This window comes from Chenopodium album, chromosome 3, assembly GCF_948465745.1.
Source record: "Chenopodium album chromosome 3, dcCheAlbu1.1, whole genome shotgun sequence".
Taxonomy (NCBI): Eukaryota; Viridiplantae; Streptophyta; class Magnoliopsida; order Caryophyllales; family Amaranthaceae; genus Chenopodium; species Chenopodium album.
Genome location: NC_137836.1, coordinates 3,185,139 through 3,202,318, shown reverse-complemented (window position 1 = coordinate 3,202,318; position 17,180 = coordinate 3,185,139).

The following is a 17,180-nucleotide window of genomic DNA, read 5'->3' as shown; positions in this document are numbered from 1 at the left end:
AATAAAAACCAAAAATTATTAACGCAACTTGCCTTCAGATATATAAAAAAAAAGCAGCCGTTTGAGCATGATTTAGCACAAAAACACAATTGTACTTCAATTTCCAAATGAATACCGTTGCCTTATTTTTATTTATTTTTTTTATTTTTTTATTTTATTTTTTAACATAACCTTTAAAAAATTTAATATACCATTCTTTGACCAAAAAATTAAGGCACAGCAAGCCACTTGAATATTTATATAGGAATTTCTACATATTGAACTCATAATGTGCAATAATTTACATAGGTATGCCCCCTTCCAAAACAAAATATACAAGTACATAGGTATGTCTTCCATGTACAATGCATTTGTGACACCAGTTCAATAAAACGCTAAACTTATTTTTCCTAAACTGAACTTAACTTATTTGAACTTATTAAACCTAAAATAAGTGAAAATAAGATAAACAGAACATACCTCACAAAGTAACCCCTACTATACTAACAGAGTAACTTCTTAGGCACCGTCCACTACTTCATTAGGGGGTGAAAGTTCGGTTTTCGGTTTGATTTTTTGCTAAAATCGAAACCGAACCACCATATTTTGGTGTCTTGATTTTGCAAACCACAGCGCACCACTTTAGCTTTGAAAATGAACCAAACCAAACCACTTAAATTTCGGTTTTCATAAAAAAAGAAATTGCACTGAATTTTCTTATCAAGCATCATAAACATCAAATTTTGCAAAAAAAAAAAAAAAAAAAAAAAAAAAGAAACAACCAAACCACACCAATCAAAACCGAACCAAACAAAATCAAACCAAATCAAACCCACCACGAACCGACAGCCCACCCCCACCGATAACCCTAACCTGCAATCCATAACCGAAACCAACCCAACCAAACTCCACCTACACCAAACCGAAACCACCACCACTAGATTTTTATCAAAAATAATGAAATTTACCAAAACAAGCATGAAAATAACCAGAAATCATATCATATCAATGGATTTATTAAAAATTCAATAAAAAAGAAAGAAAGTTAAAAACAAGAAAACATACCTATTAAACCAAAAATGGCCTTGAATTTCATCTCGAACTTGGTTAAAACGGTCAAATTCTACCACGAAAACTCTAAATCTAGAGTTTTCATGGTTGAATGATAGATATTATTTTCTAGATAATATTTGTCGGATATATTTGTATATATTTTGTATAATTATCTTATTAGATTCCGAACGTGATAAGGAATAGGCTTGTAACATTATATAAAGTGATCAATGGTACACACTCCAAGTTGAGGAGTTTTCCCGAAATCTAACATGGTATCACAGCTTTAGGTTACGATCCTAGATTTATTTTTTTTTCTTGCTTCCGCTACACAAACTGCCGCCCAACCTTCTTCTTCACTGATCTTTTCAATTAGCTTGCAACTATGACAAAAGATGGCGAAACACCCCCTCCTCCACCGCCAAAACCACCAGTGAATGAATTTCACCCGGTCCCCGCGGTCAACAATATCAAAATAGTGATCCCGATTACCCTTGACTACACAAACGTCCACTATTTCACATGGGTTGAATTGTTTGAGAACCATGGCTGTGCATATAACGTTCTTGATCATATCGATCCCAAGACTCCGAAACCCACTAACATCTCCGATGCATTTGGACTCGATTAGATGCTATTGTAAAGCACTGGATTTTTGGTTGTCTATGTTTTCCTAATATTTCCGCCACTACTTCACATAAACTTGCTCCTAGGTCCACTCCTTGTGTTTTCTTAGGGTACCCTTCCAACCATCGTGGTTTAAATGTCTAGATCTTACAACTCGGAAAATCATTATATCTCGACATGTCACTTTCGATGAGTCTTCCTTTCCCTTTAAAAACTTGGAGAATTTCAACTTAAGGACTATGACTTCTTGGGGTTTGATGATCGGTCTCCTCTCCTAACTCATTTCATGCTCCAGCAGCAGCCTAGGCCCAATCCTCAAGCCCACACTACACTTCAAAGTGGGTTTATTAGATTTTGTATAATTATCTTATTAGATTCCGAACATGATTAGGAATAGGCTTGTAACATTATATAAAGTGATCAATGGTACACACTCCAAGTTGAGGAGTTTTCCAGAAATCTAACATGGTATCACAGCTTTAGGTTACGATCCTAGATTTATTTTTTTTCTTGCTTCCGCTACACAAACTGCCGCCCAACCTTCTTCTTCACTGATCTTTTCAACTAACTTGCAACTATGACAAAAGATGGCGAAACACCACCTCCCCCACCGCCAAAACCACCAGTGAACGAATTTCACCCGGCCCTCGCGGTCAACAATTTCAAAATAGTGATCCTGATTACCCTTGACTACGCAAACGTCCACTATTTCACATGGGTTGAATTGTTTGAGAACCATGGTTGTGCATATAACGTTCTTGACCATATCGATCCCAAGACTCCGAAACCCACTGACATCTCCGATGCGTTTGGACTCGATTAGATGCTATTGTAAAGCACTGGATTTTTGGTTGTCTATGTTTTCCTAATCTTTCCGCCACTACTTCACATAAACTTGCTTCTAGGTCCACTCCTTGTGTTTTCTTAGGGTACCCTTCCAACCATCGTGGTTATAAATGTCTAGATCTTACAACTCGGAAAATCATTATATCTCGACATGTCACTTTCGATGAGTCTTCCTTTCCCTTTAAAAACTTGGAGAATTTTCAACTTAAGGACTATGACTTCTTGGGGTTTGATGATCGGTCTCCTCTCCTAACTCATTTCATGCTCCAGCAGCAGCCTAGGCCCAATCCCCAAGCCCACACTACACTTCAAAGTCCACCAACCCCAAACCCCCAGCCATTGGGCGCTGGAATTCCAGCGACCTAACCAGACGCTGGCGGCCCAGGCCCACGTCCAGCGGACGCTGGGTCACCAGCGGCCTAAAGCCAACTCCCTCCTTCTGCTGGGCTTCCTTCCCCTTTTTCGACCCAATCAGCTCACAACACTCCTAGCCCACCTCCTTCCACCTCAAATCGCCAATCTGGCATACTTTTTAGGCCTAACCTTCTTTCCTCACCTCAAATGCAGACGAGATCTCGTCATGACATTTCTAAACCAAATCCAAAATATGCCCATTTGACCATTGAGCATAAATCCCCATTACCCAAAAATCACAAACAAGCTCTACAGGACCATAATTGGAATGCCGCAATGTTTGATGAATATGGTGCTTTAATTAAAATGGGAACTTGGGATTTGGTACCTAGACCTATGGGGGTGAATGTGGTTAATTGTATGTGGATTTTTAAGCATGAATACAAGTCTAATGGTGACCTTGAAAGGCACAAAGCTCGTCTTGTATGTGATGGCAGGTCGCAGGAAATTGGAGTTGATTGTGATGAGATATTTAGTCCGGTTGTTAAACGGCAACTATTCGCACATTACTCAGTTTAGCCATGGCTAAAAAGTGGTCCATTTATCAGTTAGATGTTAAAAATGTTTTTCTACATGGTGACTCACAGGAAACAGTTTATATGCATCAACCTCCGAGTTTCCATGATCTTAGTAAGCCTGACTATGTATGCCATCTTCGCAAGGCTCTATATGGTTTGAAACAAGCCCCTCGGGCTTGGTATCAACATTTTGCGAATTTTTTGATCAAGTTGGGGTTTGTCATTGCTAAGAGTGACACTTCTCTTTTCACTTTTTGGCAGGGAATGACTTGGCATATTTACTGCTTTATGTTGATGATATTATTCTAGTCACTTCTTCTAACAGGTTTACAGATGGACTTTCCTATGTTTGACCTAGGGCCACTGAGTTACTTTTTGGGGATTGCAGTTACTCGCACACCCTCTTATATGTTATTGTCTCAGCAGAAATATGCACAGAAAATATTAGAGCGTGCAGGTATGAGTTCCTGTAAACCTGTCGCCACTCCAGTCGACACTAAGTCTAAACTTAGTGCCAATTCGGGTTCTCCATTCCGGGATCCTACTCTGTATCACAGTCTTGCAGGTGCACTTTAGTATCTTACTTTCACTCGTTCAGATATTGCTTACGCGGTACAACAGGTGTGTTTATTTATGCATGATCCCAGGGAGCCGCATTTTGATGCGTTAAAACGCATTCTGCGTTATATTCAGGGTACTATTGATCACGGTTTACATTTATATCCTTCAGCTCCTACTCGCTTAATTACTTATACTGACGCTGACTGGGGAGGTTGTTCCGACACCCGTCGTTCCACATCGGGTTATTGTTATTTTCTTGGGGACAACCTCGTTTCTTGGTCAGCAAAGCGTCAGCCTACTTTGTCTAAATCAAGTGCAGAAGCGGAGTATCGAGGCGTTACGAACATAGTTTCTGAAGCTTGTTGGCTTCGTAATTTATTATTGGAGATTCATTGTCCCCTTCGCCAGGCTACTATCGTTTATTGTTTGTGGAATTGGAAATCCATTTTGTTCGGGAAAAGGTTGCGTTGGGTGAAGTTAGGGTTCTACACGTGCCTTCACGATATCAGTTTGCGAACATCTTCACTAAGGGCTTATCAAGGGAGCTATTTTTAGACTTCAGATGCAGTCTCTACGTACGCCCTCCTACCGCTTCGACTGTGGGGGTGTGATAGATATTATTTTCTAGATAATATTTGTCGAATATATTTGTATATATTTTGTATAATTATCTTATTAGATTCCGAACATGATTAGGAATAGGCTTGTAACATTATATAAAGTGATCAATGGTACATACTCTAAGCTGAGGAGTTTTCCCGAAATCTAACATTGAATTTGGCTATTAAAACCTTCGTTTTGGCCAGATTTCGCGAATTTTGTTACGAAAACTTTCATTTTGACCATGAAAATCTTTGCTTTGATATGAAAACCTTTGTTTTGGCCAAATTAAGCGAAATTTGTGACAAGAAAGACAAGAAAGAAGAGTAGAGGTGAGGAGAAAGACAGGAAAGAGGAAAAGAAACGAGGATATCGAAGAAGAGAGAGAAAGAAGAGTTCGAAGAGGAGAGAGAAAGAGCAAAGAAGAGGAGGAAAGGAGAGAGAAAGGGCGGAAAGTGGCTGAAGAAAGATTAGGTTTTTTTTCCTTTATATACTAGGGTTTTTTTGGTATGGCCGAAAATTCGATTTGGTTTCGTTTTTTCGGTTTTTCATTTTTCGAAGCCAAAACTGAACCATTTAATTTCGGTTTCTTGATTTTACAAACCAAAATCGAACCATTTAAAAAAAAAAAACCGACCCATATTCGTTATTTGCTTCGGTGTTCGATTCGGTTGGGTTTTAAACCGAGTTTGTTTCACCCCTACACTTCACCTTATTTTTGCAGAACTTACATTATTTTTACTGAACTTAAATTAATTTTACTATAATGAAATTGTTTTTGCTAATTTTTTTTTTAATGTTTTCATATTATATTTCTTGTTTAAAGTTACTGGTTTTTACTGAACTGAAATTAATTATGCTAAACTGAACTTATTTTGCTTAACTTAAATTATTTTACCGAATATTATATCTTTAAGGTGAAATGAACAGAGTCTTATATACTTATCGAGTAACCCTTAAATAACATAGTAACCCCTATAACACTGACAAAGTAACAATCATAATACTTAGGATCCTTTCTGTTATGTTCACCTTATTTTCACTTATCCACGTCTATACGTTCAGATAAGTTCAGGTCAGGAAAAATAAGTTTTGATAAGGGCTTCCCTAGTTTAAATTACAACTAAAATAAGTTTTAATAAGCTCAGAAAATTTCAGATAAGTTAAGTTTAGATAAGTTGAAATAAATTCAATTAAGTTTTGATAAGTTCAAATAAGTGAAAATCAACCGAATAGAACACACCCTTACTAACCTATAACGATTACCGTGTAACCTATAACACACCCTTCTATAACACTAATTTTTTTATTGAAAAATACCCTTATAGCACTAACTGATTAACCCTATTGTGGCACACACACTACTAAAAATCAAGGTTTTTGCGACCGTCACAAATGATCGTTGAAAATAGTTGCGACTGTCGACGGTTGAAACATGACAGTCATTATTCACTTGGTCGCAGAAAAACATTATTGCGACTGATTGACGATCGCTGATTTTATTGTGAACGTTTCCTTTATTTTCAACAAACGGTTGAAAAACGGTCGCAAATAATAATATTAATTGCGGCTGTTTTTGTGGTGGTCGCAAAATTTCGGATTTGTGACCGCCAAAAGTGATCGCTAAAAGTTTTTAAAAATAAAAAAATTAAAACAAATGCACCTTACTGGTCTACCTTACCCAACCCAGCCCCACATCCACTTCCCACCATCACCAACACCACCGCCCTCCACCTACCCCACCTTTAAAAACTTCTACCTGCCACCACCTGCCCACCCAAAACAACGCTTGACCCGTAACAAGTTAACAACCCACAAAATTATAAAAAATCCATAAAATTACCAACAATCAATGAAACCCAAAATAATATTATTTGTGACCCAAAATTCGAACAACAATCCATAAAATTACCAACAAACAATAAAACCCAAAATAAAATTATTTTGTGACCACCACTAAAACGGTCGCATTTGCGATTATTTTTCAACCAGCCGTTCAAAATAAAAGAAGCGTCTACAATAAAACCCATAATAATATACTTGCCACAAAATCATTGTTTGAATTTTCTTACTCTTAATTTGTTCGAATTTTATTTTCATGATTACCAACAAACAAATGTTATAAGCGGTCGCAATAGGATTATTTTTATTTCGAATTATCTTAGAGAAGTATATTATTAAAAAAAATATGTTTAAATACCTTTGCGACTGTTCAATAGCCCAAAAACTGTAACACCCTGACTCCAAATTAATTAGGGAGCGAGGGACCTATTGTCATGAAATGCGCATCAAGGACCAACAACTGTCCTCATACACCAACACGAGTCCTTCTAGCGCATTTTTTCCTCACTCATGCGCATCCCGGGAAAACTTCAAGGAGGTCACTCATCCCAAGACTACTCCCAGCCAAGCACGCTTAACTGTGGAGTATCTTGGCAAATGTGCCCCCTATAGGAAGATGCACTATGTTAATATGAGTAGTATATCAAATCCTTTTAAAGCAATCATGAGGGGTATAACATACACTCACACTTGAGAACGGCAACGCCCTTGTTGCGCCTGGAATGCTAGGGACTCCAGTGTTACGCCTAATGGCAAATGCGTAGCCAAAGTGTTACATCCAGTCTGGCTACGACCATAAGGCCCAAAATTGTCCCTCGCTAGGCGACTGAAATAGGATTAATTATCCATGATCAGCACGCGGTCACAGGGTTGCTGTGATACCATTTGTAACACCCCGACCCCAAAAAAATTAGGGAAGGGCCTATTGTTACGAAATGCACATCAAGGGCCAACAACTATCCTCACATACCAACACGAGTCTTTTTGGCGCATTTTGTCCTTACTCATGCGTTCCCCAGGAAAATTTACCAAGAGTTCTCCCATCCTAAGGCTACTCCCAGCCAAGCACGCTTAACTGTGGAGTATCTTGGAAAATGAGCCCCCTAAAAGGAATATGCACCTGGTTGATATGAGTAGTATATCAAATCCTTTTAGAACAATCATGAGGGCTATTACAAAAACGGTCGCAAATCTCTAACTGTAGACACCCAAAAATGTCTCCTCAAAACAAAACCCGATGATGAACAACCTTTCACCGTCATCATAGGTCGGGTGTAGTATTTAATATTAGGAGTGCTTAAATCCATATTCGATTCCAATACATTTCATAAACTAACCCAATTTCTAGCCCATTTTGCTAAACTATAACTTACTTGTCACTTTTCGTGTCCAAATCATTAAACCGAGCTTAACTGATTTTGTAACCCTAGAATTTTGATTCAATAATTATTTGGTTGGATAGGGATTTCAATAAGCTTTCCAACAATATATCATAAGCCCAATTCCGATTTAAAATGAGAAGATTTGAGCAAAACACTAAACTAGGCCCCAAACCGATACCCTTTCACTAAAACGGCCATATAATATAATATACAAAATATTTCAGCTTGATTATAACTGGTTTGGAAAGTAGACTTGATAAGATTTCCAACTATATATTATATGTCTGATTCAGAGTTACGGATGAGAAGTTATCTTAGTTTTAAAAACGCGTGAGAACAGGAAAATACCGCGCCACGGTATGCAGTTATGCACACCGTGTGACGGTGCTGTGCACCGTGTCATGGTATTCAGCCACGTTTTACGGTATTGTGCATCGTGACATGGTTTTTTTTTGGGGTTTTTTCTTCGCGGCTCTTCAATTCTAGGGTTCCGTACTTCACCCAACTCTTTTTCAATATAAATACGAACTTGATTTCTTCAGTTTAGAGGCACCAAAAATCATTCTCTCTTCCTCTCTTATACATCAAATCATGCTCTCTTCTCTTCTCCCTCTTTAGCCTAAACACTAGCCTCCTTATTCTTTCATAATACTTTCCCTAAGTACTCCAAGGAGTCCATACTTGACCCGAGGTTCCATCCTTAAACCAAGGCGTGAAAGGTACAATTAACTAAGAGTTTGGACTAAATAAACTCTCTTTTTATTTTATTATTTCGATTTGATTTATATTTTTATTGAAGTTACTAACAATTTATTATATTCATGATGTAGCCATTCAAGGAAACGCGGAAAATGTGAGTAATTAATCACTTAATTACTCTTATTTTTATTCTTTATTGCTAGTATCATGATTAGGGTTATTATTATTTGATTTGACTAACGTTATTATTGTTAAATTACTTCCAATATTAAAGTTAATTATATTATATTTATTGATCACCATATTGCATGTTTAAAGGGAATATGTAATTGAAATCACAACTAATAAGATAAGTTGGACAATCGGTTTAGGTTCCTTTTTAATCTTGTTGTTTAATCAAGTGATCACAAATATTTTAGAATTATATGTTGCATTAATATTCAACTAATTTATCCTAATAATAGCTTGGAGCAAATTGAATATTTATTTGTAAGCCTTTGAGATTGCAAGAAATACTTTTCGCTATAAGAATCGAGTAGATGCCAATACGGGCGAATGTGACGCCATGACTTACTTCGTAGCATCATCCCCGATCCTCCTTTCGTGGTCCTGAACCATATAGAGTTAGTAATCTCATGGATTATGAATGCGGTGTAACCTTCACGGGCCAATCGTTGTTGCCTTTCGTTATCCCTTAATCGTGGTTGCCTTTAATGATCCATGAACGGTTTATAAGTTCCTCAAAAACTTGTTGGCGGCTCCCTACTTTCCTTGTCCTTAATGTTATAATGTCAATTCCCACTTCCTATGAGTGCCAAACATATTCACAACATGTTTTACGCAGGCGCGCCTTGAATGACGCCTTCATCGACCGTTCTAAAAACGGTCGTAATATTGCAACCGCATATAAATCGGTCGCAGATTTCATATTTTGCGATTGTTTACTTGACAGTCGTTGAAAAACGGTCGCAATTTAACCAAACTCTAGTAGTGACATATAATATTATCCTTAATCCCTATATTCATTCCGTGAACTAATTAACAATAATACTCGGCCCATATCTTAAATATGTTTATATTTTTTTTTTTTTTGAAAAGTTAAATATGTTTATATTTGATTATAGGTGTAGCATATTTAAATTTTTTTTTTTTTTTTTTTTTTGGAATAGGGAGGGGTGATTTCATTAATTAATAATAGTCCTTCAGAACTAACAATCATCCCTTAAATGATCTAAATTCTCAATACAAGAATTAAACAGCCTTAAACTAATGGCATTATCACTTCTAAACTGCTCCTTAATAATTTTAGATATATTTGTATCATTTTTAATTTGATGGAGCTCTATTGATGAATAGTCGCAAAACATAATTTAAAAAACATAATTTTAAAATTTTTGACTACTATTACAAAATAATTTTTTTACAGGAAGAAGAATATTATCATTAATAAATAGCCATACGACATCTACAACAATCATAAAGATTTATAAACCACAAATCTTAAGAAAATAACATAACTTTTACAATCAAAATCATAACTAATTTGCATATCCAGCATAGCTCACACTCCACCGCTTCAAACATGACGCGAGCAGTGATTTTCGATGTCTTTGCATCTTTCCAAGTAGAGACCTTCGCAATCTAAGTTGTTGTTTTGATCGTAGAACTGATGACAAACCCTAAACCAATATGAATCTAAATCACCTCCTGAATTATTATTAAAAGCCTAAAAATAAATTTTTTATCCATAGATGAGAATCAAAATTCCTAAAATTGGAAAAAATCTAAAAAAATTGGGATAGACTCTCACAAACGGAGAGAACAAAGAAAAACAATTCAGATAACAAAAAAGCGAATGAAATCAAAGAAAAAGAGTCGGAAATAGTTTAATTTCCGAAGAAATTAGACTATTTTCGGCCTAAACGGCCAAGAAAATCAAAACCCTAAAGAGAGAAGAGAGAGAAGAAAAGAAGAGAGAAAAAGGGGGCGGCAAAATCAGCGTGATTGAGTTTATATCAGCGTTATATAATTTCTTTTTATATATAGCATTCTGATAAAAGTTTTTAGTCAATTATTTTTTTAGTGATGGATGCTTTTAGTGTAATATCCTTTTTTTGTGTAAAGTTTCGCGAAAAATAGGGAAATTCTCTTTGGTAACACTATATTTTCTAAATTTCTCAGTGGTAAATTGCGAAAAATTTTATTATCTTTGGTAAACTTGAACTCTTTATATTAACCCAACTATAACATAAAACTAATTACCTAACTATAGTTAGTTTTTATTTTTATATTTTAATTTTTATAATTCAATTATTTTAAAAATAATTTTTTTTAATAAAAAAAAAGTCACCCCTTCAATTCCCCCACCAGCATCCCACGACCACTCCCCTGCCCCAGCCACCACCCTCGCAGGCGCGCTCAGCCACCACACTCGTCAGTGCGCTGACCTCCCCTCCCCTCCCCTGTCGCGCGCACCTCTCCCCCATCCCCTGAACCACCACCTGCTCTCCCCGAAACCTACCTCCCTTCCCGTCAAAAACCTTAGAAACCCCTCCCCAACCCCCGAAATCTCACAGTCACCCATCCCCCAACCCTCGAAGGATTGAATTCGCCATAATTCACCTGGAAATTTTCGTTGAGAAATTTGATGAATTACTCCTTGAATTTGACCATGAAAAGCAAGCAAGAACCATTGACGAAAACTCTAAATTGGAGAAATTAACCCACAAATTATTCAAAATTGCAGAAGAACTCAAGCTTTTGGAGGCTCAATTTGGGGAGATTTCAAGCCAAATTCAGTGAATTGCATTTGAAGAGGAGAGATTGATTAAGGATTTGAGGGATTATTTGGGGAGGGGGTACGGTGGTGGTTTAGGGGGAAGGAGAGGTGCGGTAGGGGTGGGGGGAGGCCGGCGCACGTGGGTGGAGGGAGTCCGGCACACGTGGGTGAGGGCGGGGGAGAGGTGGTTGCTGTCGACGATCGAAGGTGGTGATGAGAAAGCTGGGTAAGGTGAGGAAGAAGAAAGAGGGGAGGATGAAGATGATGATCTTGATGATTGAGGGTATTTTAGGAATTTAAGTGTATTTAGTGTGTTAAGTGAGGGTATAATTTTTTTATTCTAAAAAAATGTTAACCATGGTTAAAAATTAACTAAATTGTTTCATTAAGTTCACCGTTGAAAAAATTTCACTAATTAAAGTTTACCAATGATAATAAGAATTTTGTCAATTTACCATTGAGAAAAATAAAATCTACAGTGTTACCAAAGAGAATTCCCCCGAAAAATAATCATATGACCTTCTATAAAGGGGTATAAATAAGTGATTTAAGTGTATAAATATTTATAATGATCAAATTTGTGTAAATGAAAAATATGAAAAATGCACTAATCATAATTATTTATTTGACCCATGTGTTATACATATAAATTAGTATATTTGACTTATATATGATTGATAATCTATATTATTAATAATATCATCAACTAAACTATAATCTAAACTTGACTAAAATACGGAGGATATAGGATTTTTCAGATTATTCTATGATATGCAATATAATAAATCTTTTAGTAATTCATTAAATTTTCTAGAATCTTTATAAAATGGACAAGATTCTAAAGAAGACTTATAATTTGTAACTATTCATAGGGCTTGTTCACATTTACTTAATTTCTGTTCAGTTCAGTTCAGTTCAACTCCTAATTTCCTTCTCTCATAAAATATTCATTTCAGCTCAGTTCAGTGCAGTTTAGTTCAGCTCTAATCAGTTCAGTTCAGCTCAGTTCAGTAAATATGAACAGGCCCATAATCTATTATAGACTATCATAGAGAAATATCACTACTAAAAAACAGAAAATCTGACGGATCATTCTTCGGAAGAGATTGGCATTGGAAAAATCCGTCTGAAATTCCGGCGGACACAATTTCGTCGGAAATTTACGAGGGGAATTCCGTCGAAAACAGCTTTCAACAGAAATTAAAAAAACGTCGTACCACCGGCACGGCGTATCACCACCTCCAACCCCAACTTCAGACCACCACCGCCACTATCCCCATTATACCACCACCAGCCCCTAACCTTAACCCTAATCCCCCACCACAACCAGCCCCACCGCCAAACCACCGGGGCCCCACCAAACCTCCAGGCCCGATTTAAAGCCCAACAAACCTCCCTCCCTTTAGCCCCTATTTAAACCCCAACCACCCAAAACCACCACTAACCTCCCTCCCTTCAACCCCTATTTAAACCATAGCAATTTTAAACCCACCCAACCTAGGCTGAACCGACACCGGTTCTCTACCACCACGACACCGCAACCCAAACATCAAAAAAGTCCAACCACAACCCAGATCTACCCACCACAACCTCGCCAACCCAACCCCCAAAATCTTAACTCCAACAGTGACCACCACCACCATAAATTTAAAAAAAAAATTCCCAAAAAACAACAAAATAAAATCAAAATTAAGAAAAAAAAGAGATACTAAGCTAGTAGAAAAATGCAAATCCCCACCGGTTCAAAACCCCCCATGCCATCGGTTTTGAACCTGGGGGCATTTGAGGGGTGCCAATACTCCCTTCCAAAAGCCACCAGTTCAAAACCAGTGCCAAAAATGGCCCAAATTATTTTTTATTTTTTTTTGCAATTTTTTCACTTAAATTAATACATAATCACAAATTATATAGATAAACTTATAACTTTCATTAATATATAGCTGTAACATTACAATTTTTAATTGAAAAAAAAAATTAACATAATATAGTTTTATACTCTAAACATACCGACTGTAATAATATTACAACAGTAGTGTAGAGCAGATTAGCAACAGCAAGAGTAGAACAGCATAGCAGGAGCATAGAATCATTAGCGTAGACATAGCAGCAGGAGCATAGAAGCAGCAGCTGCATCAGCAGGGTCTGCGAGGGAGCGAGCGAATGCAGCAGTTAAACAACCTTTCAGAGTTTGCAGCCATCCCTACAATTCGGTCTTTATCATATGCAGTGTGACATGCAGGCAGCGTCCCTCACTCCCTCTAGCTCATCTTTCTCGGCCATATCCATTATGATGCCAACACCACACAAAAATATGCACAAAAGCACAAAGAAATTAATACAGTTGCAGCCATCCATTCTGTTCACTGAAAAGAAAAACTGCACGAGGTGATACAAGGATTTGAACATAGTTCACCGCTGTCATTTGGTGTTCAAATTGAACAAATCTCCCTCCAAGTGGAACTTGGACGAAGTCAATAAGTAGTAGCCATTTAAAATGGATATGCTACTTATTGAACAAACCTCCCTTTTTGGATTCTCCCTGTAGGGGTAGGACCATAAACCAAGGCACATGTGACATGAACTCGGTTTGGATATAGTCTGCAGACGCATGTTAAGTAGTTTAGAATCTCCATATTCTTCATGAGAATCAATACACCAATAAGCTAACACAAAGAGAATGAGGGATAGCTCAACTGGTTAGCGCTTCCCTCTCGATCCACGAGATCAGGGGATCGATTCTCATCACCTTTGCCCTTGTGGCTCTCTAAGCACCAAAAAAAAAATAAAAAAAAATAAGCTAACACAAAGCCTAAAGTTGAGCCACCTTGATGAGGATGAGATAGAATAGTAACGTGGTTGTAACCGAGGAGTCACAGAAGCAAAGATTACCCCAAGAGGAGGTTTTGCTGATGGAAATTCAGAAATGACCTCCAAAAGACTCCTTTGACTAGCAACAATCCAAGCTGAATACTCATCCTAAACAAGTAAACAGATATAATTTCCAAAGAGAATGATTTAACAAGATCATGGAGAAACAAAGTACCCAAAAAAAAAAGTTAAATCAATTTTTTACAGAAACAAAGTACCCAAAATCTTTTGTCAACCCTCCACATGTCCTCACATTCGCTAACACATCCTGATACATATCCTTAACCAGGTCCACGTACCTTTTGTGGGATACCTTTCTTCAACATTGCCCACCAAAGTACCTCTCTTGGCACCTTGTCATATGCCTTCTCTAAATCAATAAACACCATATGAAGATCCTTCTTCTTTGCCCTATAAACTCCATCATTTATCTTATCAAATGGATTGCTTTTATAGTAGATCTCCCAGGCATAAAGCTTGTGCATGCCCTTAACCTATGTTCAATCACTCTTTCCCACAGCTTCATAGTATGGCTCATAAGCTTAATCCCTCGATAGTTAGAGCAATCTTGAGCATCTCCTTTGTTTTTATAGACTTGGACTAAGGTGCTCTTCCTCCAATCTTGCGGGATCCTTGTGGCCCTCCAAATCTTGCTGAAAAGATCTGTCAACCAATCAATACCAATCTTACCCAAACACCTCCACACCTCTATCGGTACTCCATTAGGGCCAACTACCTTCTTAGGCTTCATCTTTTTTAGTGCAATCTCCACCTCTACTCTCCTAATCGAGAAAATCAAATCCAGTGGCTGACCCAATAGCTTTCCTGCTTCTTCCACAATTTCATCACAATTCTCAGCATAGACTCCAACATGATCTCCAGTTTCATAACTGAAACAATAATGATAAACTTTAGGGATTTTCTCCTTCAGAGAACAGAATGAATGAAGAACAATTTGATACTCCCTCTGTTTTTAAATACTTGCTCCATTTCTCCATGCGTAGAGTTTTAGGAGAAATTGGAGAAAGTAATAAAATATGGAGGTAGTGGGTGGTTGAAAAAATAAAAAATTGTAAAAAACAAAAGTAGTGGAAGAATAGGAGGAGAGAGAGTATTATGTTGGGTCCACTAAGTGTGAGAAATGAATTAAATATTGTAAAAGCTTTCCAAAAAAGGAAAGTGGATCAAGTATTTAAAAACGAAGGGAGTAATAGCTTACAAGCAAAGTTTTTATTTCAGAAATTAAATTAAAAAAATTATAAAAAAAAAAAAAAAAAAAAAAAAAAAAAAGATAGAGAAAAGACTCGTGGAATCTCTTTGAGCACCAACTTCATTCCAACTAGACAATACATGAAGTAATAATGTGCAATAAAGAATAGTCAAACTCTTATATACTGCTCTTGCACGCTTGAACACAAGTAAAATTGTACATAACCGCATAATGCAATGAAATACGGTAGACATGACAAGAAGGGACTCTGCCACATATTTATATATATAGTATATACAACAAGGTGCCAAGGTTAGTCAGTTAAACGAATACTTACGTTAATCCAGTGCCTGCTATATCAAACTCCAAGTATGGTCAGATTCTGGTTTATGAAGCTCCTTTTGCACCGCCACATTAGCTCTTTTGGAATTTTAAAAGAAAAGAAACTAAGTTAGCCAGACAGATTCAGCAAAAGCAGGAAACAATTTGTGTGATCTACAAAGGGAGGGAACTTGGCCGAAGTCAATAAGTAGCAGCCATCTGAAAACAGTGTGACATGTAGGTTTTAATTTACCAGATAGGACATGCACATCCTACAGATCTAAACCAAGTAAACTCCCCGGCTACCCACCACTTTTGATTAACATGTTTTCAAATATATCTACTCTAGCAACTTAATCAATAACAGTTCCACACTACTATTCAATCAGCATAAGCAAACTAGCAACCATTATTCCTTTACTATTAAAAGTAACATACTACATAAATGTTGATGCCTGAAGGTTTTGATGATGAGGAACTTAAACTATAGCAAACTCATTTAATAAAGGTTTTTCAAGTGTTTGTTTAGTTTAGGTGAAATTGATCTTGGAGATGGAAGAAGTAACTGAAACTAAGAAGACCTGAAGGAATTCTTTATTCAAGAAGGTTATTCGAAACAGAAGAAGTGTTCCCTCACAGGAACCGAGTTCCTTAACAGGAACGTTCCTTCACAGGAACTTGAAGATGGCTGGCTAAGTTCTTTGGAGGAACTTAGTAAGCGTGGAGCTCAAGTAAACCTACCAGTACAGGAGCACAGTGCAGCAATGACTTAGTTAAGATTTTATCTTCTAGATTCATTGTTAAATATGTTAAGTAGGATATGCATGAAGTGTATTAGAAGCGTGGCAAGATAGCTTGGCAAATAAATTAAAATCGGAAAAGATAAAAGATAGAATTCGAAAGGGATTTTCTTATAAATGTTTATTTCTTAAAATCAGTTTGTTAAAAAGATATTATGCTTTTTAAACTCAATCTTTCTATCTTATTTTTCGGAAAAGATTTTCTTCTAATGATTTACATAAAACCGTGTATAAAGATAAGTTAAGTTTAACTTATTTATCTTTAGAAAACCTACTTACTATACAAGTAATACTTGTATAAATAGTAGAGGACAAAAAGGAGTTCAGGTTTTTGTGAGTTTATGCGTGAAGAATTTACAGAGCTTTAATTGTGTAAGTTTGTCAAGCTTATCATCTTGTCATATTAGTTTCGGGTTTCATGCATAGCTTGCTTATCATATACTAGGTGTCTTTACTTGTAATTGGTTGGGGTTATTTGGGTGAGAGTGTTTTTGTTATCATTGCATACAGAGAGAGAGCTTCTGTTGAGAAGTTGAGAAGATCTGTGCTTAGGGAGTACGAGAGAGAGTCTAAGTGTGGGACTTAGACTGGGTAGAATAAAATCCTATTCTGTAGCAAGTTCAGTTAGAAACTTGTGAGTAGAGGATTGATTATAATAGGTTGTAACTTGGTGTTTGCCTT